Here is a 27,269-nt window from a genome sequence, read left to right as displayed (position 1 = left end):
CGCAGGAAGATCTCTATTCTGAAAAAAGAACCCTGCTTTGGATTGAAAGCACTAAAGATCATTGTATCTGCGTCTGAGTATTTCATATGTTTAGGAGTAAAGGCACTAGGGAGGCACTTCTGACCTTGCAATTGATAATGGAACCAACACTGAAGAAAAATCGAGAAACAGAATTTTTCTCCGTGGAAAAAGCGTTCGACAATCTAAAATTGGGCAAGATATCCGGAATTCTCAGAAAAAGATTGTAACCTGTAGGGAAAGACGGACAATAAAGAATTGTACAAGAATGGAATAACGGTAAGAATGGAATAGCAAGAACAAAGTGCTCGGATTAGCCATTACTAGTAGGGATTAGCTGTCCATTAATTGAATACATGGAAATTGATACGATTCGTTGATCACATTGAAACTTATGATGAATTCAAGACCTCTCTGAATGGAATGAACAGTCTATTGAGCACAGGATGTGGACTGATAGTAAACCGAAGAAATTTGGAAGTAATGAACACTAGCCGAATGAGATTAGCGATAAACTTACGTCAAAATTGGGACTCCGCATTAGGTCAATTCTGAACTTTTGAACGAAAATAACATATGACCGACGAAGCAAGGAGTGCATAAAAAAACAGACTAGCACTGGCAAAGATAAGAAGTCTAGACAAAAGAGTCTGCTGGCTTCAAACATAAGCCTTTATTTTAGGACCAAATTCCCCCGAGACTACGTTTGTGCCAGAACTATTGTACGGTAGTGAATCACGGACAGTGGGGATAACTGTAAAATAAGACAATTGAGACGTGGTGCTACAGAAATATGCTGAAAATTATGTGGACACAAGAAATGAGGTTCTTCGCAGAACTCGCGAGGAGTGGAACCTACGGAAAACGTAACAACGAGCAGGATGACAGATTACGCACTGAGATATCTTGTGGAAATAGACTGAGGTTAAAGAACTACAGGTTCAGAGAGAGATTTGATTATATCCAACAAATAACTAAAGGCTTTGGGTACAAGTGCTACTTTGTGATGAAGAGGCCAGCACAGAAATTTGTGGTGGGCTGCATCGTACCAGCCAGAACACAGATGACACGAACTCCCCACCCCCTCCCCAGATTTTGTAGGCATGCACTTACAGAAGTAAAATAATTATTTCTGTACCGTAAATACGGAATGATCTTCCCCCGGAGAACATTATTCAGGCCATCATTAGTTGAGATTAGCTGTCCATGAACTGAACTGAAGTAAAACATAGAAAGTCAGTGTGTGCGAACTACATAGTTTTATGAACACAACGATAGATTCAGAAAGTCAGGGTCAGAAACAAACAATAATTCCTGCACATGATTCATTATTGTGAATCCATGACGACATAATGTTGCTCAGCATAAATTATAGGAATAGTTGATGTTGGTAACGTTTTTTATGTAACAGAAGATGAGACTGCAATAACATGTGACAGCTCAGTCAAAATATAAAATAATAAAGTAAAATAATTTGTGAATAGCATCGAATTAGTAAAATCTTGAGCAACGAGCGAAATTGAAGAAGGATGCTTTCTCTTTGTTTCAAATTATAGTTAGCTTGCCTTTGCTAAACAGGAATGTTTAACGAGATGGAACTGCATGGACACAGTTCGGACAAAAATTAAAGACTGCTGTGTTACTGAATGAAAAATACGTATGAGCATTGGTAACTACAGTGTTGTGTGATTTCAGCTTTCATTACTAAGGCGGCAACGTATGCCCTTAAGAAATCTTGTGTCAGTGTTCCGCGTTCCGAATGCAGCACTTCGGCATCTCTGTTGTAGTTGAGGGTGCCGAAGCCCAGTGGAGTGTAACAGCGGGTTGTTACTGCAGTCCGAGATTAGACGCGTCTTGTCGGCTGTGAGTTTTCACACCTCCTCCCCGATCACCGCTGGTAACAGCAGAATGGCAACGCCGATCGTAACATAAAGAAAAGAAACAATCAGTCTGGCAGAAGAAGAGCCACTTTTCGATCAGGCGAGATAAAAAGCCCGGGCTGACTCCAACCGCGAAGATCTAATCACTACTCGACAATGCAGAGAACTTCCAGGAAGCGAACTCGTCCCAGCAGAAGGCGAAACTTCAATTTGAATACGAGCTCTGCTACAGTTGATACATTCTCAGCCTTGTCGTACGTCACGTTCTAGGTGACCGTGTGTTCAGCGATAATTTAGGAACCCTTTTCACCCAGTGCGGAGGTAGTATGTGTTGTGTGAGGGTACTGGACTATGACCGAGACAAAGAACACAACGGACTATTTCAACTGTTAGCCACATTCATTGCCTTTTTTGCCATACATAATGTGCACTGAGTGTAAATTTTGAAAACATCATGAATCTCGCTCCAGTAAGCATTAGCATTATCGTGACGTCTAGTTAATTGCAAAGTAATTTTGTCGTTTAGCAAAGATCTACGTATCGCTGGTAAAAAAAGTAACGATCTTTGAAGAACGTCATGATTAACCGCCAAAAGCTGTTCATAAAAAATGTTTATGACAAAAGCAGTTTCGGACCACAGACCATAAAAATATATAAAATTTTTACAACAGTTTACAAGGCAATATAAAATCAGTGGCGTCACGAAAGATAAAATCCATAATTTTGCCAACACCGTCGATTTTACATCGTCTTGTTATCTGTTGTAAATGATATGTAATGATAGTCTGTGGAACAAAACTGGACGTATAATAAACAAATTCTATCAGTAATTCTTGGCGGTGAATCACGACTTTCTTCAAAATATTTCATAGCTGTGGGGCATCACATTCTTAACATATACTATAATAATCTTTACATGCCAAAAAAGGAACGAAATGCTGGAAACGTAAAGCATACTTTATTACCAGTCCAGGGAATGAAAGAGAGAGAAAAGGAACAAAGATGCCTAATACCAACTGTTATCTGACTAAGTTGTCAGTAGGCAACAGAAAGTTATAGCAGTGACATAGTGGCTAAGCATGATATGCTTCCAGAATCTTCGTTAATGCCGGCCGGAGTGGCCAAGTGGTTCTAGGCGCTACAGACTCGAACCGCGCGATCGCTACGGTCGCAGGTTCGAATCCTGCCTCGGGCATGGATGTGTGTGATGTGCTTAGGTTAGTTAAAGTAGTTATAAGTTCTAGGGGACTGATGACCTCAGATGTTAAGTCCCATAGTGCTCAGAGCCATTTTTTCTTCGTCAATTTCCTTTATTTCAATATACTCTGAAAATGTCTCCCTATAAAGGCCTCAACAACATTAACAGACTGCAAGAAATATAGCAAAAACTGACTTCCTGAAATCGATCGTTAAGTTGAAACTCGTAAGCAATGTCAAAGAATTCGTAAGATGCATCATGAAAAAGAATTTTAAAATACTCCAATTTCATACATTTAAATAGCTAGATGACATCATGCAACTCTTTGTAATCGATACACATGGAAAACTGAGCCATTACGGTTTTCAGATATAATCAAGATTAGACAGTGACGTAACCCAAATACCGGGATGCTTTGGGAAACCTAGAATTATAAACCAAGTCGGGAAAACTGCAAAGAATGTCGTTGAATCAATAAAAATCTGTGATATCCCCTGATGTAGTGGTAATCAACTGTACGAGATTCGGCAGTACATCAAATGCCATAAGAATACGATGGAGTGAGTTTTTCAGACACGTTTCAAGAATCAACGACAACATATAACTTATTTTTCAACTGAATCTAAAACGAAAGACAATTAGTACTCCAGACGGTTAGTAAAAAAAGACTACAGGACGTATAAAACATCATTGAACAGAATACATTTGAGGAAATCAGAATAAGAAAGAAGATACCTGCATTCGAGTGTTTACAGAAGCTAATACGAGCGTAGATCAGAGAAGAAAACAGTTCGATGAATTTAATATGAGATGGGAAAAAGGTGACATCAAAAACAGAAATAAAAAGAGCCATTCATACTTAAATTTTACGTCGTCGATGGAACCGCGGGGACATAGGCGTATCATAAAATGATAGTAATAATGAATTTGCCTCAGATTGCAGTTACATGATCTTCAGTTTCATTTACTATGTTCGTTTCCAAGGCTTCTAACCTCATGTGGGGAGGTACATGTAAATAGCTCCGTATTCGGTGAAGGTGTAAATATTGTAAATGTATTTAAGTTACCATCATTGCCGGAGGCTAGAGGGCCCGAAATCTATCATTTTAAAACAAATTCAAGATCATTTAATTGCAGTTTAAAGTATATTCACTCTTACTCTCAATTTATATTATGACTGCAGCCCCGCGGTTCCGTAGACAATGGAAAATTTAAATATTTACATATATATCTCGCCAGGAGGTAGGTACTGTGCACAGATTCATCTGAAGATGAGGCTATAAGCCTCGAAACCGACCATGTTAACACAAAATTGAAGTTTTTTCAATTGCTGTCTGAGGAAAATTCATTCATACACTCGTGTTATTCTAGTCTTTTTAGTGAAGATAAACGAGGTGGGCGCAAAATAAATATTTCATGTACCTTAAGATATGTAACTGAACTTACATCATCTGATCCTGTGACAGATAATGAAAGTGTTTCCTCTCTTAAGGTGCATGAAACATTTCCTGACTCAGTTTTATTTTGCTCACGCTGTATAAAGGAGGAGTTGTAGTAAACGACTTACTGAATTAAGGAAGAAAGAGGGAGAGAAAAAGGGAGAGAGAGATAGGGAGAGAGAGAAAGAGCGAGCGAGAGAGAGAGAGAGAGAGAGAGAGAGAGAGAGAGAGAGAGAGAGAGGGGGGGGGGGGGGGAGATGTTCAAATGGTTCTGAGCACTATGGGACTTAACTTCTGAGGTCATCAGTTCATCAGTCCCCTAGAACTTAGAACTACTTAAACCTAACTAACGTAAGGTCATCACACACATCCATGCCCGAGGCAGGATTCGAACCTGCGATCGGAGCGGTCGCGCGGTTCCAGACTGTAGCGCCTAGAACCGCTCGGCCACACCAGCCGGCAGGAGAGAGAGAGAGAGAGAGAGAGAGAGAGAGAGAGAGAGAGAGAGAGATGGAGGGAGGAAGAGAGGTGTATAATCAACACAGCTTTATCCAGTCGCTGTCTCACATATTGGAGATCGCTTAGAAGTTGCAAGCTGTGTTCTCAAAGCCCCAGAGCAATCAATTGCAGACTCACACGCGATGCGATAATAAACAGCCAGTTCCGATCTCCCGTCAACGATTTTGATCCACGCGGTGCTAATTGGTTGCGAGGCAGTGTAGCGCGAGAGAGGAGATTGGCTGCCGCCAAGGTCGCAATTGGAGAATCCGTCGTGGGCTGCACGTGCCGGACCACGTGGAGGAAGCGCAGACTCAGGTAGTTGCCAGCTCATGCAGCCTATTACAAGCGTTTAGAACACGAGGAAAATGATTCACGGGTCGGCTCGCGCGGTAGCCGATGGCACAAAACCAGCGCCGGCGCGACGAATCGGGCAGGCTGTTGTGTTCCTCCATGTCCCGTGCGGTCGTTGCCACCGGTGGCGAGGTAGTGTGGTTCGAGCAGGGCCCAGTGTCAAATGAAGACGCAGAGTCCAGAGTGACGGGCGCCTTGTACCGCGTTGCGCCACTGTCTTTTTTTGACAGTTCTTTCTGTGGACTGTCGAATAATTTACAGGTTTGTGGTCGTTTTGCACCAGCTTTCTGAGAAGAGTGCTCTTTTCCACTTTTGGCCATACACTTACACAGTTCCTAAGGCTCTGTAAACTATTACATGCAACTGGCTAAGTTACGAAAGCTCTAGAGTATGCACAACTGACATGTGAGAAATGAATGGTAATAAAAAAGCTTGTGCGTCCCGTTAGGGCACAGTGAGTAAGCCAAAGAAGGACAATGCAAATAGTGGCAGACTGTTCCGTCTTATGGGGGACAGAGAAATGCCGAAGGATCTCATTTGGAAGATTCTCTTTATAATGATTCCCAATTTCCCTGGCCATTTCCTCCATATTCGCTCTTGCGAGATTCACACTGGAGGTCGGACGTATTTGCGCATCCATACTGAAGAATGTGGATTCATGCCCAGCAGGTCCGTCAAATTATATGAATGAGGGGGGGGGGGGGGCGAACCATTATACCTGTGATGTTACATGGATGTGAAACATTAATATTCAGAAAGAAAGATGCAGAAAATCTGTTAATATTCGAATAAGACGAAATGAAGAATTAAGAGGGCTGTACAAACACCGTAACATCGTCGAAGTGCTCAAGAGGAGAAGGTTGAATTGGGCAGGCCATATTGCAAGAATGACAGAGAATAGACAACCTAGAATGGCATTCAGCAGAACAATAGAAGGAACGAGAAGAAGAGGGAGACCCAGAATCAGATGGCGGGATAACATTCGGGAGGACACAATGAGGATGATCAGCAACAGTAACTGGACAAACGTCGCATTGGACAGGCAGAAGTAGAAGAGGCTCATAGAGCAGGCGTACGGTCGATAAGGCCCTTGGCACATGTAAAGAAAGTAAAGTAATGGATGTCTGTTCTTTCCGACATGTCCCCACATTCATATACTGAAATTGTTCTCACACTGGCTACAAGTGCTACCGCGTTACCAATCAAACAACAGTCCTGGTTGACAATTGGTTGCAGATTATAGGGAAGACAAGCAGATTGCAAACGAAAATAGAATGATAGGACGAAAAATAAGAGCAAATGAAAGACTCAATACGATTTTGAAAATGACGCAACAAAATAATAGGAATAAAAAATAAGTATAAATCAATTTACTGAGTAAAAATAAAGGCGTCTACACTAAAAATGGCTCTGAGCACTATGGGACTTAACTTCTGAGGTTATCAGTCCTCTAGAAGTACTTAAACCTAACCAACCTAAGGCCATCACACACATCCATGCCCGAGGGCGGAATCGAACCTGCGACCGTAGCGATCGCGCGGTTCCAGATTGTAGCGCCTAGAACCGCTCGGTCACCACGTCCGGCGGCCTCTTCATTGGTTTTAGAAATTGGGTGCTTTTGACGAGATTAGAACCTACGTCACGTTTATTCGCTAATCACTACGCCACGCCACTACACTTCGAAGGACGATATATTTATGGCACTGGTGACCCAGTCTCAACGACTAATTAGCATAGCACATAGCACTTCGTCTTCAAGCTACAAGTGGCGCATCGGGACTATCCGACCGCCGTGACATCCTCAGATGGATGCGGATAGGAGGGGCGTGTGGTCAGCACACCGCTCTCCCGGTCGTTATGGTGGTTTTCTGTGATAGGAACCGCTACTATTCGGTCGAGTAGCTCCCCAATTGGCATCACAAGGCTCAGTGCACCCAGAAAAATGGCAACAGCACATGGCGGCCCGGATGGTAACCCATCCAAGTTCCGGCCATGGCCGACAGCGCTTAACTTCGATGATCTGACGTGAACCGGTGTATCAACTGCGGCAAGGCCGTTGCCTAACGATTAATTGCAACCTTCAAAAATTCAGCTTCTCGCAATTTCAGGCGAAACTGATCTAAAGTACGTCGATCTCTGTGATTATAATAACTGTATATGTAACGCTGAACCGCGTCTTGTGCGGAAGGATGCAGTAGCGTTTTAGCAAAGTGTCAACTGTGAAGTAATCGGCCTATAGTTCACTATAGCTCGAGCGCCAGGTGGCATCGTGGACGTCGAGGGTGAGCAGTGGTATACACCAACTCATACGCGCAAGAGCAATAGCGGAGTACAGCGGCCATGTGTCAAATGGTTTCATAATTCGTGCTCCGTGGACAGGTGGAAACTGTACCAGCTAGCACGTCCGGTCTAGTAACGCCCCTCATTTGCGGACGTGCCTCGGCCGGCCTGTGGTTCATAAGGCTTGTGCGCGTTGGGCAAGCGCGGCTTGTTTTGTTTACAGATAACGCCGCCGGCTGGAAACGGGGAGAAAACGGCTCTCAGGCGCCTTGCACAACGACCCCCGACTGCGCATTCTGCTCTTTTGTTTCCGTTTGCGCCACGCCGCTTCCCACCGCCTTCTCCCATGGCTGCAGGGCGACGACCAAAGTGCTTCCCACACACACGCAGTAGCGCCGGAGTGACAGCGGAGCTAGTCAGCCGTGTGGGAGGCCGGGCTCGCTCATTCGGATTTCAGCTCCACTTTCTAAGTGCACTCAGTACGCCCTAACATCTCAGACGTTGTAAAAAGCTGTGTGATAATTTGTACAAGATTGCTCAGGAAGCCGCGTTGGTAGTGTGGATTCCACTGCGCTTTCCTTAGCCTGTAAGATGGGCAAGTCATTTTGATTTTTTGTAAGTGATCGATGTGCACGTCAGAGGGAGAGCGAGTTATGTTAGTGTTAAACAGTCTTTGGTCTTGTTGTGGCACAGTCTTTGCCTCTGCGCAGACCGATACATTCGTAGGAGGAGTGTGGTAGGTGGTGACGAATTCAGTAGTTCCGTGTTGATTTTAGATGGTGTTCATTGGAGTAAGAGCGAATTATTGTAAAGGAGAGCAAGAATGAATATGACTTACATATCGAAGGGCGAAGAGAGTATTAATTTTGATTAAAGTTCTTTTTTGGGGAGACCTAATTTGAGGCAAGATTGCAGCACTGGGCAGTTAGTTTGCTGCAACTAGATTGTCGGAATGATTATTGTCGGCTAGTTAACTTACTTCACTTCCTCAGAGCTGAGAGAAAGACCACCCCACTTTTCTGAGTCATGCATTAACATATCCGCTGATTAAGCTGTTTGGTTTTTATGGAAACATTGTACTCTTTTCAGATCGTCGAAGACTTGGTATTGTCCAGACCAACGGCAGCTGTAAAGATGACGCGAAGTTTTACTCTGTCTTTTTGAATACATTCTTCATTCTAAAATCGTTGTCTTGGAATATCATCTCATAGGAAGAGTTATTTTCCCGATCCCACTGTTCAAAGAAAGTTTATCATTACGCATTACCACACTGCATCTTGTGGTTCAAAATGTTCAAATCTGTGTGAAACCTTACGGGACTGAACTGCTCAGGTCATCAGTCCCTAAGCTTACACACTACTTAACCTAAATGATCCTAATGACAAATACACACACCCATGCCCGAGGGAGGATCCAACCTCCGCCGGGACCAACCGCACAGTCCATGACTGCAGCCCCCAAGACCGCTCCGCTAATCCCGCGCGGCACATCTTGTGGTATGAAACAGTCTGAATATTGTTTGCAAAATTTATTTAAGAAATAGAAATGTAGCTTATTGGTTGTTTGCTGCTGTGCTTTCGAGAGCTCTGTAACAATGTTGTCTAAGCTGCGAGGTAAGTGGAAAGTTTGAGTAGAGCCCGATAATTGTTTTACTTTAGTGCATTTAATATAAAGACAAATTGTATTCAGACCAGCTACACTTCAAGTAAAACTAGATTCTGTTTAGGCAAACGGTAGTATATCGGTTTAAGTTGGATAACAGTTTGTGGGTAAATTGTTTTGGTAATTTGCAGACTTTTTTTATAAAGTGGTACGTAAATGTTGGCTACCTTTCATACAGAAATACATAATGGGGAACTTACAAGCCTTTCGTATCTGTAAGGCAATGCCAATCTGGAGTACAAACTAGGTGGTCCTTTGTGGAGGAATAGCTTAATCTTCCATTAAAAATTTGTCCAGTGGAAATTGAGGCAAGTCTAACAGCATCCAAACTTGCAACTTCAAGTTTACACGTGTCTCGTACATGTTCATCTCCGTAATGCATCACAATATATCACCATGATTGGCGCTTTATTATAGAAATATATCAACATGGCCATAACTCGATTTAAAGCGCAGAAGTAGACCAGTCCCTGATAAACTGCGGAACTTTCCGTGACAGAAACTTATAAGGTTGCTACTGTACTCAGTTACACGAATTCGAATGGCTCTGAGCGCTATGGGACTTAACTGCTGTGATCATCAGTCGCCTAGAACTTAGAACTACTTAAACCTAACTAACCTAAGGACATCACACACATCGACGCCCGAGGCAGGATTCGAAGCTGCACGAATTCATCACAATCTTTTTTATTTTTATATCTCCTACGGCTGACAACATTCGCATTGCAAATAAGGATTAGTGGAAGCGCTTCATTAGATCTGTGGTCTTTTCCTACCAAATGAATTTATTTTCAGGTGTAATCCGTAGAATTTAATACTGCAACTTCCTTTGTTTGTCGACAAGTTCTGAACTGCATGGTTTTTTTTTTTCAAAGTTTAGTGACAAGAATTGGCTAGGAACCATTTATTAATGTCCATGAGAGTTTCATTAACCGATCTTCTAACACTATATTTTGCTTGCTATTTACTGGAATGTTGTAAGATCTGTAAACAAAACAAACTTGGCGTCTGGTAGCGTAAAATACTGTAAATAAGAAGAAGACTATGAACTTCCCAATACAGCCACTTGCTCGGTCAATGGGTAAGTTTCTGCACAGTAGATGTGCGTTGTGTATGTAAAAAAGACGGGGAGCAGTTCCGCGACGCAGACCGCTGGTCTGGTGGGGGCGTTGTCCCTGTGAGTGAAGTCGGCTCTTGCGACGACTTTTCCCGGCTGGAGGTGTCGCTTCGACACGGTGCGGCGGTCGCCGTGTACTGCCTGCCCTGGTCTGCCGTCCGTCACAGCAGACACTTCCTCCTGTAAGAACCTCTCGCCCTGCGGCGCAGACGGTTTCCGCGTGCGAGAGCGACGCTAATGTGGTGTCGCTCTCCTGCGTAAGGCGCTGCGAATGGCAAATAGCAGCCACTGTGTGGGCGACAGAGTACCGTCGGAACGGCGGGCTGTGGAGGGGAGGGGGAGACACGCGGGTCGGGAAGTGTCACCGCCAGGTGGCTGCCTTCTGCGGAGCGCTGGGCAGGGGAGAATATCGGGGGTGTCCCAGAAATATTGCGACGAACTTCGAGGTATTGTAGAGGGAGTCTTGACGAATAAATCGAGGAGAGGAACCCGTGTCCGGAAAAATCAACCAATGACGCTACGGAGCGTCGACGTTATAGACGCCGGCGCCTGCCACTAGGCAACCCCTATCGCTGCAAATGTGACACTGTACGTTGACAGACGGTAGCCAAAATGTCCTGCAATGTCTTTTTTTATTGAGTGATCGCGACTGATTGCCACGATCGCCAGTGGAGAAGACGGAGCTAGCTGATGCCCTGTGTCCTTTGAATGCTATGCTCTGTTGCCTCGGTGGATGACGGTTTCGGGCGTGCTTTTCCATCCGCATTTTACTTTTCTCTTTGTAATCCTCTAAAATCCCCGAAGTTTTTCGGTATACAGGAGAAAAATGAACGGTGGATGAAAATCCGTGTCCGAAACGTTCATTCACCAGGGCAACAGAGCATCACATTCATAGGAAACAAGGCCTGTCTACGCCGCATTCCTCTGGCAAATGTGGCAATCAGTCGCGATCACTGAATAACAGTCAACATTGCGAGATGTTCCGCTAACAGACCATCAGTGTACAAAGCCACATTTGCTGCTGAATTGGTTGCCAAATGGGCAGGCGCCGGCACCTATATCTTCGACATTCTGTAACGTCATTGGATGACGTTTCTGGATGCGGGTTCCTAGCCTCAAACTGTTCCTCAAAACACCATCCACAAGCCCAAGGAGTTTGTATCGTTCTTTCTATTACTAAGCAGTTGTATTAGTTCATGGTGCACTATCCCAGTAGTGGGAAGCCTATGTAAAGGGTCCCAGGGGCAACAAATGTTTAATGTTCGGTGTTTCATATAATTATTGACAAAATTTTAAATGCTGCCACATTTTGCTCATTAAGAAGAATAATACAGTGTTGAAGGTTTATCACAATAAGACAGCTACTGTATTACAGTTGTGTATATGTCTTGAAGCAGCATAACTCATGGGACGCGAATTACCCAGATTGTATTTGTCCAATATTTGAGAATGGGAACACTTAGTGACTCCCAAGAAACTTTACATACAATTTAAAAGTTTCACAATTTCTTTTCCTCTCTGAAAAACAGTATATAACGAAAAATTGAAGAAAATATTGTTTACTTAATTTTTGCTGCTCTTCCAGGAAAAGTTGAGCATTGGGGATGAAGTTTTAATTTATTACTTCTTTACCACGAATTTTGCTGCAGACAGCATCCATATATACCACTGAATGTACCTCCAAAATTCTGTCACTGTAGGAATCATAGTCCAGGAGATGTGACGTCACAAACTTTGAGATGCATGAAGAACTAGCTTTTGCTACAAACTGCGCGCAGATTATACTGACTATATCCGTCCAGTACTCCATAATGAGAGCAGTTACCTACTTCCATTAAACTTATAATTTCAGCCTTTCCTGAACTTTTTCTCGCTTGTATACTTACCGTCATGTATTTAATACACAGGCTTATTTGCAAAGCAGTCAGCTCTTTTACACAGGGAAGTTTAAATGTTTGAGGAATACAATACCCAGTAGCTTGAGTTAAAAGTGTCTGGGCAGAGGCAGACTGGTGTGGGCTGCAGCAAGCGCATCCCGTGGCAGCAGAGGGAAGTGGTGTCGTGGAGTGGTGTGGTGTGGGTGTATCGGGTTGCGGTGCGCATGCCTGTCGCAACTTGACCCGGGTTGACGTTCCCAGTGGCCTCGGCTCGCACCTGTTTACAGCCACCTTGCAGCGGCGCTCCTGCGAGTCGCGCGCATCGCACTCTGCAAATTCTCCGTCAGCGATTACAACGGATTACTTCTCCCAGCTGGGTCTTTATGTCAGGTTCAGCTAGTCTATGAGCGTCAAGAAAAGTATCTTTCGTAGGATATATGCGTTTTACAGTATCGATGAAACGAAATTTGTGGACACGTAGTTAAATAAGGGAAGATGCACATTCGCACGAGAGCTAGGCTTTACCCTTAATATTAAAAACATATACAGTTTGCAAAGAAACATCTCATGACGGAGCACCACTTTATTTGGTTAATTCTGGGTCTTGCAACATCTTTGATAAGGAATGTAAACAGCGAAAAAGTCAAGCTCAAGTGCTGTGCGGTCGAGGAATGAACACAACGATGATGCACAGGAATGCAGGTATTACATCGTGGTTTCCCAGGAATAATGCACCTGAACTACAGACCAGAACTGCTATTAGATAATGGAACAACGCCTCCGAAACACGTTGTAAATTAAAAAAAAGAGTTTAAATTTAGTGATTGATTACGTTACGTTTCATTTATATTTTTCAGAAAATGGGAGCTTCAAATTTAGCGTCGTGGGAGGGTGGGAGGGAGGGGAGGGGGGGGGAGCACAGTTTTAACATGTTTTGTAGTTAGTTACCTGTACAACTTTTAATTCCTCGTACAATCGTACAGTGAAAGATACTTCCTATGTACATGCATTTATTTGTCAACACCAGCGCATGGTGATATCACGGGTTTCCAATTGCAGCATACGGATGCCATGAGAGACTCGTTGGGGAGCATGATGTGTTCCAATGTTATTATGAGTGGTACCAAAAATAAAACGAATGCGGCATAGAGTGTGGAAATCAGTGCTGGCACATACATACACTGCTCTTTTCTAATAATGCAGACGAGACCGCATTGTTTAACATTCTAACCCGAAGAAACATTGTCCACACACCATTGGCTCGCAGTTGCTACTTTAAACATGGTGTATTGTCATACTGATTTAGCCAGTTACCGTCTTCAAACTGTTCCTCTGCTGTCCGCAACGCCTACGTAAGGGAACAAGTGTCTTGCGCAGTTGTTAAATCGGTGACTGTTGCTACAATAGTAGGTTATCAAGATTCAAGTGAGTTTGAACGTGCTATTATAGTCGATGGGACACAGCATCTCCAAAGTAACATAAAGTGGGGATTTTTCCGTACGGCCATTTTACGAGTGTACCGGGAATATCAAGAATCCGGTAAAATATCAAATGTCCGACCACGCCAAAAAGAGATCCTGCAAGAACGGGACCAACGACGACTGAAGAGAATCGTTCAGCGTGACAGAAGTGGAGCTCTTCCGCAAATTGCTGCAGGCTTCAGTGCTGGACTATTAGCAAATGTCACCGTGCAAACCATTCAACAGAACATCATGGATATGGACTTTCTGAGCCTAAGGATCCTTTGTGCACCCTTGATGACGGCACGAGACAATGCTTTACGCCGCGCCAGAGCTCGTCAACACCGACAATGGACTGTTGATGACTGGAAACATGTTGCCTAGTCGGACAAGTCACGTTTCACATTGTATCTAGTGGATGCACGTGTACGGGTATGGAGACAATCTCATAAATCTATGGACCCTGCATGTCAGTTGGAGTCATATGGGGCCCCTGATACGTCTAGATACGACACTGACAGGTGTCACGTACGTAAGCATCCTGTCTGATCACCTGCATCCATTCATGTCCATTGAGCATTCCGACGGACTGGGACAATTCCAGCAGGACAATGCGGCACCCCACGCGTCCAGGAACACTCTTCTGCGTTTAAACACGCCCACTAGCCACCAAACGCCCCAGACATGAATATCATTGAGCATATCTGGGATGCCTTGCAACGTGCTGTTCAGAAGAGATCTCCTGCCCCCCCCCCTTTCCCACCCCCCTCGTGATCTTAGAGATTTATGGACAGCCCTGGAGGATTCATGGTTTCAGTTCCCTCCAGCACTATTACAGATAGTAGTCGAGTCCATGCAACGTCGTATTGCGACAGTTCGGCGTGCTCGTGTGGGCCCTACATAATATTATAATAATAACGTCAAGTGGCTAGGGCCTCCCGTCGGGTAGACCGTTCGCCGAGTGCAAGTCTTTCGATTTGACGCCACTTCGGTGACTTGCGTGTCGATGGGGATGAAATGATGATTAGGACAACACAACACTCAGTCCCCGAGCGGAGAAAATCTCCGACCCAGCTGGGAATCGAACCCGGGCCCGTAGGATTGACATCCTGTCACGCTGACTACTCAGCTACCGGGTGCGGACTACATGATATTAATATTAGGCGCGTCAGTGTAACTTCCCGACAGTATGGACTGCGCAGTGGTCGATCTGACAAGACAGCTACTTTGCTGCCCCGTCTGCAGTAACCAATTCTTCAGCCAGTTGTCAAAATAATTCTACAGAGAGCGCTGTTTACCAAGCTCCTGTGAGTCACTCCTTGGATTTTTTGCGTACTTGCTTTTTTTTCTCGACACCTGCTTTGCTGGGATCCACCGATGACTTCATCGCTGGGAGATGAGTATCATTCATGCTATGTTAGGAGAATCTTAGAAGGTGGTAGCGCCGGCGCCAGGTTCCATTTGTGTAACGCAATAGAGGGTTGTCTGTACAGAAGCTACGTGACTGACTACAATAGTAGTCACTGCAGCGACGCTACGGAGCTGCGTTAGAAAGGTGCACAAAATCGCATTACGTGGCTGGCTGTTGGCAGGTGTGGTAGGGAGATGCGGCAAGCCCACTTTGCCAGGGAACGTGCGACGCTGCACGGACTATTGCAAGTACTGTGTGGGAGCACCGCATAGTTTGGCGGCACCACCCCACGCAACGCCTCAACGACACTTGTCGGGTGGGGAGGGCCTTAAGCAGCACAGTACGCGCCTCTCCGAGAAGTTACTATAACGAGGAGGTGCAAGCCAGTGGCCGCTACTGCAGCGGAGCAGAGGGTCCGTCCTTGTGCGGTAGGGGGAGTGGCGCTGCATCCGGCACGCCCTCTTCGCCCCGCGACCTTGCCGACACTGCTCCTCGCCTCACACATCCGTCCGTCGGATCCGCGAGGCCCGACGCCTACGTGCCGCCGTTATACCTGACCGAGCGCACCGGCTTCAAACCCAGGACACCAGCGTTCACTCTGTTGCGGCACGACAGATTTGCAACGCTCCCTGCACTTGGAGATGAATCGCGGCTGACAGCTTTGCCCACATGTATCTCACCAAACAATAATGTTGTAACGTTAAAACAGGGAACCTACCCTCCTGTATCACGTCTATATGCTCGACTGCCTATACGCCAATTCAGCACGTATATCATTCAACCAATCCTAGACTTATACGAGGGCTATTCGGAAGGTAAGGTCCCATAGGTCACGAAACGGAAACGTCAGTGAAAATCCGATGAAACCTTGCACTGATGTCTTGGGCAGTGATCGCGTCACGTCGCTCTTTTCAGTACTGAGCACACAATGAGCATGCAGATATGCCTGCTGCGAGATTTCGCCTGAATTTATGCAATACTGCATAACGTACCTGTCATGCATTTCCTTCTTCGTGACAATTCTCGGCAGCACAACGCAGGGGCATTGAGGATGCCCTTGCAGCGTCTTCGATGGGAAGCATTTGATAATCCACTACACAGCCCAGATTTAGCCCCCTCTGATGTTCATCTCTGTTCACGTGAACACTTTTGGCAAATACAATGAAGTGCAAGCCAGTGCAGAGAAGTGGTGGAACGCACAGGCGGCTCTGTCTACGACCAGGGTATTGGAAAGTGGAAAGTTGGCACAACGAGGCGATAAATGTCTGACTCGGAACGGCGACAATGTAGATACGTAGCTGTAAGGTGTAGCAAACTGTTACAAGTAGAACATTTTTGATTTTCGTTCTGGTTCCCATTGTACCTTACTTTCCAAATAGCCCTCGTACATTAAACGTAATAATATGTCGCCAATAGGCGGATGCTTACAAGGAAATGGCGGAAGAGACAAGGTGCACCAAATATTCTCCCCCAGGCACAATAAGGTGGCTTGTGGATTAAACAGGGTGTTTCCGTAAGAGAGTGCAAAAATGTAAGAGCAGATAGAGGATACTCCACTGAACAATTTGAGGTAGGCATCCTGGGGTCGGAGAAACTATCTTAAGGAGATAATAGGAATAAAATCACATTACTGTGTACTTTTTAATTTACGTTAGTTACAGTTCACACAAAAAGTGCTGAAACTGACGGCCATCAACCTCTATGCAAGTATGACATCGGTCAACAAGATTCTGACAAATATCCGTAGTGTGTTTCGAGTCACATCCCAGGCACGTACATTTCTGGCAACTTATTCCATCTCTGGGATGCAGCACCCATTTCACGTGTAATACTACAAGTACTTGTAGTGTGGTCCGCTGCAAAACGTTCCAGCAGCTTCTCTCCAAAATCGGGTGTGGGAGTGGTCCTCTTATTTCCAGGTCCCTCGATTCTTCTTTCCAATGAACCAGTCTCCCAGAATCGTCGATCGAGAGAAATGAGCACTCGTCGTGACGGATGTTGCATGTTAGAAAATCGTTCCCTGTACAGCCTTTCAGCAGCGAGAGCATTGCAACTTACTTCCCCATTCAGAAGGTCAGTCAGTTCTGCGAAACAGTACCATACTGCTCCATCGCATTGTACTGCATGTCTCTCCACAGCACTGAGAAATGAATGCGTCTGTCGTTGATTCATGGCACGTTATGTCATGGGACAGTGTTAATACAACAAGTAAAGTAAACAAAAGCTGCATCACGATTTTCTTCAGGCTCGTGCTCTTTGTTTCCTAGCACGAAATAAAGAATGTACACGTAAATAAACAGCACAGTACGCATATCAGCCGCAAATAAGTTGGAAAACAGTACTGCTACATAAAGCGGTAGATAAATTTACTTCCATATCTGCTTAAACTGCCTTCTCCGATCCCAGGTTTCCTGCCTCAAATTGTTCAGTGGAGCATTCTCTATGTCCTGTTACATTTCTGAACGCCCCTGTGGAAACACCCTGTATATGAATGACTAAAATCTTAGATTAACATCCGTGTTGTGCTATTTGAATATTTCCTAGCAGTTTCTTATTTCCCCTTCCACTACTGTTCACCCCACAGTTGCCTGGGAATGCCGATCGCGCGACTCTGGACTGCTTTCCGCTTGATGTCAATCAGTCTGGCTTTCCGGAAACGAGGCCCATCGCAGGGAACGCTTTGTGGCCCGCTGCTTTCTCCTAGGGGGGTAGGGTGTTTCCAGTTGGGCGGAAAACGCACCCAGTGGTAGACGCCAGCATAAGGAAAGAAGACAGACAGACAGAATCCGCCGTTTCCGCCGGCGCCAGCGCTGCGTGCTTCCTCACCACTCTGTTCGCAAATTGAAGAGCAAGCAGGCGAGTCTCCATTCTCTTTACCCAACCACGTCACAATGACAACTGATTATTCCACCAAGTTATACCGCCCCTTTCACAGCGCTCCTTCTGAATCAGTGGCGACCTGGTGTGGAGACAAGGCTAGGGAAAGATTATTTTCAGTGAAGACTGAACACTAAATGTAATTCGAAATTGGTCAATGACACAAAACACGGAAGAAACGCACACGGTAGAACTCGGTTATATCACCACACGCTGCTCTGCATTGCGAGACGAGATACTGATTCTTAGTCATCCTGTACGGCAGTTGTAGCGTTCTGCCGAGAAAGGACACTTCCCCCTAGATCAGAGCTGCACGATCTTCAGTTTACCGACAAGTTACGAAGCGTATTCAGAAAGTAAGGTCCGATTAAGCGCAAAATGGAAACCGCTTTGAAAACCCGATGGAACTTTGCACAGATGCGTTGCGCAGTGTGTTTAGTGTGTCTGTCCATCGCTTCAAGTCGCTCTTTTCAGTTCAGAGCGCATAGTGGTGACGTAGAAATGCCTAAATCAACAATGTATCCCGCCAAGTATATGGATCTGGTGAGAGATTTCGCCTGAAGCTATGCAGCCCACATAACTTAAATGCCATGCATTTCTTTCTTCGAGACAATTTTCAGCCGCGTTCTGCAAGGGCAACGAAGACGCTCCTACAGTGTTTTCGGTGAGCAGAGTTTGATCAGCCTCGACAAGACGCCGCCTGTACCTCGGCACCCGCGCTGCCCCCTCCGGCTTCCAGTGAATGGACAGCGGTACTCCGCTGGCCAGAGCGCGCTCACCGCTCCGCGTCTGCCGCGTTCCACACCTGCTGACATAAGAGACGCCGTAGTTTCTCCGGCCGCTGCCTGCCCTGCCCACTGGGTGTGACTAACAACGCGCACCAGAAACAGCCAGCGCGGACATGTTTTGCGGTCGTGGCGTAGCTTTCGTCGCCGCGGCAGCTTGTACCTGCCCCTAAAGCGCTCGGCTATTTTCTTCCGGGAGCTCCTGGAAAAACGACACTATTTTACGATACGCCCCAAAGGACTGGTACTCTCTTCCGTTCTTTACAGCTCACAGCCATGCCTCTACTTTCCGCATTAAAAAAACTAAGCTGATACAGGACTGGAAAAAAAGGATAAATAAATACAATACGGGCTAAGGTAGTGACCAGCCGCACTTTGAACTGTTGTGAGTCAATGCTTAAGATGGAACACCACTTCCTTATCAATAGAGATTAATTAGCAGCTGTTCCAATCTATAAGATGTTCGATGCTTGGTCTTTGTCAGGTAGTAGTACTACTGTAAACTGCATGCAGCTACTTTCCTCCGACCCTTATCGATATAATGTGTAACTATATCGTTTATATGATTGTAGTGTACGTTTTTGAAAAGTGATATTTTACACATATAGTGCTCTTGACGGGCGCAAACGCTTGTTCTGACTGCCTAATGACATGGATGGATCTCTTCACTATCGTCTTTTTCCACTAATATTACCGAAGAAATATGTAGGATGAATTCTGAACAATGGCACTTTCTTTCAGTAATTTACAGTCTAGCCCCATACTGCCCAATTACTAGCAATACTTACTTCCACAACTGGGACTTGGATCAGCTACCTCCACATTATAGTACTACTGTGATTTAGGAACTTTGCTCTCTTGGTATATGGACACCATACGTGACATTATGTAATCGTGGGACCCACAGTTTTGGCTAATGGAGACGTGTATTGTGATTATTTGGAAAAAATTGTGGCGTTCCGTCTCCTTTCCGTATACACGAGTGCGTTTTCAACACTGTGTTGACTCCCCAATAACACGTCCTTGGTTGTAAAAAAAAAAAAAAAAAAAAAAAGTTTCAAATGGCTCTGAGCACTGTGGGACTTAACATCTATGGTCATCAGTCCCCTAGAATTTAGAACTACTTAAACCTGACTAACCTAAAGACATCACACAACACCCAGTCACCACGAGGCAGAGAAAATCCCTGACCCCGCCGGGAATCGAACCCGGGAACCCGGGCGTGGGAAGCGAGAACGCTACCACACGACCACGAGCTGCGGACCCTTGTTTGTAAGATGGGCGAAATCTACAAGGAAAAATATTTTTAGAACAGTACTGTTTGAGGAAAATATTTATAAAACAGGATAAACAGTGAATTAGGATAATGTGCAGTTTTATTAGCACTTTCATTGGGAAAATACAGGTTGTAACGAGTATAAATGTAGATATTTCTATTGTCGACTAGGACGCTGTAAAGAATAACATTACATCAACATTTACTTCATTTGCAACTGTTACGAATAGAATGTTTTTAGGTTGGTTAGTACCTCCAACCATTTGTAGCAAGAGCAAGAGAACAGGGCCTATTTTCCCCTGGGCAGCACGAACAACTGCTACAATTCCGCACTGCATTGATAATGACCTGACACAAGTCGAAATCAGATCTGCGTTGTGACTATAAATGTCATATTAAAGCAACTTAATTCTACAACTGATTGCTGCTCTATCTAACCTAAATGTATTTTCATTGTATATTGACTATACAGTTTAGATGTTATATGATGGTGGTTGGGGCATGTATCCAAAGATATAGATGATATATTGACCAAGAAAGTTTGTCGCTCGAGTCTAAAAGATAAGAAAAGTGTGAGATTTTGACCTAATGTATGGAGAGTAGACGCCTAGGAAACAGAGGTGGCATGGAACGTGAATGGACGATAATGTACAGAAAGGAATAGAGAAGCACTTTATCCAAGAGTGATGTAAAAGTGGGTAACGACGACGACGATACTGAGTATGCTGATAGACTCATGTTGCAGTCAATACTGCTAGTCGCTAAACGCAACAGCCCCTCCAGTTGAACAATGACAGAAGGAAACCACCTGTCGTACTGGGGATGGACTTTTAGCGGTCGAGGCCCCTAGTGCGCACGCAGCCCGCCAGACGGCGAGCGCGTCGCGGTCACTTTCGTTTTCGCAGCCCGTGGCCCACATTGGCCATAGAGCGAGGCAGGAAACCGGCCGAGCGCCGCATGGCACGGAGCACAGAAGTGAAATGAAAACAATCGACTCGGCCGCTATTTTCTCCTCCGTCCGTTAGGCACGACGGGATTCCTTCCGCTCCACTAACCTTCCGGAGGACTACTTGTTAACAAGCTGCGGCGTGCGTATCTCAGACTGGAACGACAATCGTTAACGCTTTAAAAAAAAAAAAAAAAAAAAAAAAAAAAAAAAAAAAAAAAAAAAAGAAACGCAAGTTCCAAATATTGAAGGCCTCACGGTTTTGAACCCTCTCGCAATCAGTTGAATCGCTCTGTGACAAGCGACACCGTTCTGTTTTTGCTTGCGTTTTCTCTCCCGTGACTTTTTTGCCTGTATATCGTGAAAGTAACGGTACTGCTTCCATACAACGGCCTACATTAGTGCTCTGGGTGAAAAATTTACTTTTTTTTTTTGCAGAAAATTAGCTACTTTCACGGGACCTCCTGTATTACAGTCTGCGTTGTTTTGTTCCCTTCCCTTTTTGCTACAGCATACATAGTCAAGTATGCCCTTACTTTGCCAGTGTTATCCTCCCCAAAAATTTGCGAGCCCTTTCCCGATATAAGGAGAATCACATTACAGTAGATGGTGGTGACAAGAACTTTTCTAACAATGCATTTCTATTACTCACGGTAGAAATTAGATGGTAGATGTTTTTGAAAGTGCTTATCGTCATGTAATCATAACATATTGTTTGTTGAAGCTTCAAAACTAAATTTATGATATTTTTTAAATTCTTCATTTGTGTGGCTATATTGTCCGTAGTTGCTTTACAATTCGTGAGGGTATTTTTATCCCGTCGTTCCAGCTACAAGAAAATGTGGGAAAAACACGCATTTTTTTGTAGTTGTAAGGACGGACCAAAAATACCTTTAGGAACTATGATAGTATATTTATTTACTTATTTATATTACTTTATAAAACACGTTGTGTTAGAGTAAATGTGCCAAATATTTAAAGCAATAGCTACCTATATCTAAATACACATCTAGATCTATTCTCTGCAAGTCACTGTATGGTACGTTACTGAGGCTACTTAGTGTATCAACGCGTTCCACTCTTTACTTTCCGACTTTCAAATGCTACGCAGGAAGAAGGAATGGTTCAGATTTTATCCCAATTGTCCTTTCGCGAAATATACGTAACAGGAAGCAATATACTGCGTGATTCTTATAGGAACCTCCACTCTTGAAATTTTAACAGTAACCTGTATCGTGATGCGTAATGGCTCACAGGAATAAGATCAGCATCTGAGTGACGCTTTCGAGTTTACTAAATAAAAGAGCTAATAGTGAAAAACACTTATTTGCCTCTATTTCGTCTATGAGTACTGTCTGGTAACTGTCTGAGACACAGGTAATCGTCGAATCGAGGGTTTTGTAAGGTATCTTCTTCATGGATGGATTCTTCCAATCAATTTGAGTCTGGTACATCTTTTTCTAAGATTAATTTTTCATGCGGTTTTCAGAAATATATAGACTGATTCAAGAGAAATATCTGAGTGTGTCAATAAATTTTATAAACAAATCTTCCAGCCGTAGATATTTAGTGCTGCCTGCGAGCCGGAGCTGGTCACTAGTGTGCTCTAAGAGATTCCGGCGAAACTCAGTTGGCAGCAACCGTGAGCACAGAAGCAGGTGACGGAGCAGAGTGTAGCGACAGGCTGGGAGGCGCCGCGGGCTGACGGTGTCTGCAGGTGCGGCGGTTCGCCGAGCAGCCGGATGTTCTATTTTTAAACACGCACGCGGCCCAGCCCGGTCACACATCAACATGCCGCCTCCCGAGGAACAGGTACCTCCCGCGCCGCTGGTTGCCTGCAGCGCAGGCGCACACACCGCCGCGCACAGGCAGCGTAACAGCGGAGCATTTAGACCGGCGATCAAGGCAATATGGCTGATGAAGTGTTTCTGGCTTCCGAAAAGCATTCGAATCGCTAGCAAACCAAGAATTGTTAGTGAAAGTACACTCACAAGGGCTATCAAACTAAACTTACGACTATATCATTTATTGGTAGGGAGCATGCTGCATGTTACCTTCGATGAAGAGTTGTCGATAGAAGTCTCAAGTACAGATTCGATTCCCGGTCCGGCACAAAGTTTTAATCTGCCAGGGAAGTTTCAGAAGGTGAGGTAACTTCAAGAATGCCCAGGGATGCGTGTTGCGACCCTTGTTATTCATGTTGTATATTAATGACATGTAAGGCAGTATCAACAATAACGTCAGTCTTTTTGCAGATGATGCGGTAATCCGTTATGAAGTGCTGTCAGAAAAGAAAGCCGCACAAATATTCTGTTTCATTTCAATAAGATTTCAAATAGGTGTGAGGGCTGTCAAAGAGCATTAAATGTACAGAAATTTAAATTATGCAATTACCCAAAGGCAAAAATTAGTGTCCTTTGACTAGAACATCCATGAGTCATAATTGGAACCAGTCATCTTTCAAAAATGCCTGTGTATATCAATTTGTCGGGTAACGATATGGAATCATCACAAAGACTCAGTCGGGTGGTATCCCATTCACAAACTTCGGTTTACTTGCAATAAACGGGAAAAATCCAGTATACGAAAGAGAGAGCCTACAAATACTTGTTACACTATTATCCAGATAAGACTAACAGGGCACGCTGAAAATACACAAAGAACGGAAGCACGAACTGTCACAGGTTTGTTTCAGTTACGGGAGGGCGTCGTAGAAATTCTGGTAAACCTGTACTGGCGCACGCTTTAAGAAAACCTACTGTCCGCGTAAAATAAGTTGCCACTCGGCACTGACCGCGCTGGTCTCGCGGTTCTAAGCGCGCAGACCGGAATCGTGCCACTGCTACGGTCGCAGGTTCGAATCCTGCCTCGGGCATGGATGTGTGTGATGTCCTTAGGTTAGTTAGGTTTAAGTAGTTCTAAGTTGTAGAGGACTGATGACCACAGCAGTTGAGTCCCATAGTGCTCAGAGCCATTTGAACCATTTTTTTTGACACTCGGCACGGTGGCTGATAGGAGTGATCTTAAATGGGAAATATCTTTGTGGTCGCTCCCATCAGTCACCAGGCCGAATATCAACTTGGTTTGCGCAAATAATACTTACAGACTTCCAAGATACAGTATTAAATGTAAAATTTGGAGAAATTCATCTACCTAAGCAGCGCTCCCATCAGTCACCAGGCCGAATATCAACTTGGTTTGCGCAAATAATACTTACAGACTTCCAAGATACAGTATTAAATGTAAAATTTGGAGAAATTCATCTACCTAAGCATCGAAGAGACCGTAAGGACAACATTACACAGGACACGCAGAGTCGTTCTTTCCGCGTTCCACACGCGATTGGAGGGAAGCAATCCTACCATGTCGTACCGTCCTAAGTGCTCTCTGCGATGCTCTTCACAGTGGTTTGCAGTGCAGTGCATACATGTAGGTGCTGATGCAGATTCGCTAACACGAAAGCAGTCCCAGCAGAGTAATTCTGTAGAGTGACTCATCTGCCTAGAGACAGGAGGTTTTTTGCCAGTTATAACTAAAGTCACTGCACGCCGTTATTCGTTATGAACTAGACTATGATTGCAAGGGAGCGAGCGGGTCTGGCTGAGTGCTCTGTTTCCGATAAACTCGAAATTTAAAGACAAAGAGAACTACAGAATGTTCGGGCTTGACTGACTGACTGACTGTGAAGAAACTGGTTTCTTTCTTTGTGACTGTTGACGTGCGGTGCATAGAGGACCCAAATTTACGTTTTGAGATCTGAGAGACTTTCAACGTTACTGCAGAGGTGTTTGAGCACTTGCACCCAGGTAAAGGTTAGGAGCTCTCTTGACTTACGGCTAGTGACTCAGTCCGCGCAGGTGTTCGTGACGAAAAAATGTCGTAGCGAAATGTCAGAGAGTCTGCGTTCCGACGCCGCGTATTTGAGACTTTTTCAACTCACGCGTGTATCAGAAAACAAAGAAACCATTCTGTTATATCGCAACTGAATAACGTTTCCTCATTATACAGGATATAACTGGAATTGTTATCAAATTAGTTCGAATAATCAGAACAATTTGGGTATAATACATAAATATACTTACACGATGATGAGAACTGTAAGAGTGAAACAAGCATTGTTAGGATATGGAGTGAAGCCTAACATGGAAAGTCTGCTTACGGAAACTACAAGTGGTCTAATACATCGCGGACTGCTTCTCCATGATTATTTCACAAACAAACCATATGACACAAAAGGCACTGGAAGCCGTTTGAATCAAGTGCTATTTACTCCAATTCCAAGCTGACTGTGTCACAGGGCAAAACGTGAAGTGGACCAGACTACCAGCAGGTGGTCCACAAATGAGTTACAGTGAATGGTACTCGTACATAGCCGTTCGACGTAACAGTGGCAGCAGAATCTGATGAAAGCCGGTTAGGTAACTCCGGGTTCCAGGTAGCTTTTGTTTCTTTTAGCCAAGTCGGTCGTTGCTACCGTGAAAAGCGCGATTCTAGGCGGCAAACAGCTGAATGCGGAGAAAGTCGAGAGAGAGAGCGTGAAATAGCCGGTTATCTGATTACGGCCGGAGAGCACCCAATTTACGTTGGTTCTCTGCAATGTGGCACAGTTGATGCTGACTGCGCCAGAACACCTTGTAGCTGCCTCACTCCTGCAAAATTATGCGGCTATCTCAATGTGTCTAGCTAACCAGCAGCAGCGTGTGCTTTGCTATCTGATACACAGTGCAGTTGCGAGCTGCAGTGAACATAAAATTTACGCATAAGACAAATGTAGCACCTATGGCACTGTGTTAATTGTGACTGCCTGATGTTTGTTAATGGGATAATGTACTATGCTGTACTATCGGCAATAGTGACTGAAACATGCTTTCATTTCTGGCACTCTACGTATCACAGGGAGGAATGGCTAAATGATAATGTTAGCTTATGTCCTCCTCCGGTGCACAGACACCGCGACTGAAGATTTGGAAACAAAGAACGTTACCTTGCCAAATCCCTTCTTCAATGCATTGCAAACTGAGTCTGGGTTCGGGACAAATGATGATATCGGTACTGTGATTGTTTCCAAAGAAACTTAGAGATACTAATATGCTAAAACAGTGAAGAGAAACCTACCTATTTTTTGCTAGGAGATAAAACTCATTGACATAAGCGTAAGACATCCCAGTAAGATGCGGAAGTCATCAGTATTTTAAATATTAGTCATACTAAAATACTCATTTCAAGGAGTGTTTGGAAGAAAGCAGAATCGTGTTGCAAGTCACGTGTGCGACGTAAGGTATCCAGTGTCTCACGATATACAAACGAGAGACAAACCTAGCTGTCATCAAGAAACCATCCGTAACCGTGGGCCGAGTCTAGTGATGACACCATTGAGACATTAGACGTAGTTTCGAAATAAGTATGTCACACATCACAAAACGGCAATTTTCACTTGCTTTATCATATTTCATTGAACCACTTCCAGTGTCAGGAAAGAAATAAAATGTTTATTGCCTCGCCGTCGTTTGGCCGACCCAGTATTCCGCTGCCAATATCATTGACGTCGTTATGACGAGAACTAATAAAACGAAGAAGAACTACCGGGCTCTCTGCGGCGTAAGGAACAGAACATAACATTTCAGTTAATACAATACATTCGTGAAACACAAGCTAAATTCACAAAATGGTCTATGTGGTAGAATATTAGGGGATTCAAAACGAGGAAGAAATATTAAAGAGGGAAACACTTTCTAACGTTCTGCAAAAATTGTATTTTCTCATGGCTTCTGAGGCCATCTTCAGGTGACAATAATTTTGCAGAGCTTTGGGAAGTGTTTCCCTCTTTAATATTATTATCATTTTCTGTCAAGTATCGAAGGAAAATTCAGCAAACGACGAAGAAACGTTATAACATAGTGTTCCAAAGACATGGATTGGACAAGTACTAGGAGAAACAAGAGGCGTTCTTCTAAAGTGATTTGCTGGCAAAGAAAAATACTGAATCAGGTTAGCATTTGCTCTTCCTGAATACGAATCTATAGCCACAGTAAGAGTCATCTTGATATGACATCCAAACGAAAATTCAGGTAGACAATGAAAGATGCACTTTTGATCCGTATTAATGTATTTCTAAATATGGAATCAAAGATATGGAAACAGGCTGCAAATGTAGCACGTATATGCAGAACGCTTAAGAGCTGCTCTAAAAG

At 44.3% G+C, this 27,269-nt stretch overlaps 1 protein-coding gene and 1 pseudogene across 3 annotated transcripts in view; both read right to left on the bottom strand.

The window, feature by feature from the left end:
* LOC126336345 (uncharacterized) overlaps positions 1-27,269 on the bottom strand; it is a 595,954-nt gene that overhangs the window by 98,272 nt on the left and 470,413 nt on the right. The window lies entirely within an intron of this gene.
* Positions 7,331-7,448, bottom strand: LOC126337443 (5S ribosomal RNA; annotated as a pseudogene).

Source organism: Schistocerca gregaria, chromosome 2 (genome assembly GCF_023897955.1).
Source record: "Schistocerca gregaria isolate iqSchGreg1 chromosome 2, iqSchGreg1.2, whole genome shotgun sequence".
NCBI classification, from domain to species: Eukaryota; Metazoa; Arthropoda; class Insecta; order Orthoptera; family Acrididae; genus Schistocerca; species Schistocerca gregaria.
This window is presented reverse-complemented; position numbering and strand designations above follow the sequence as displayed.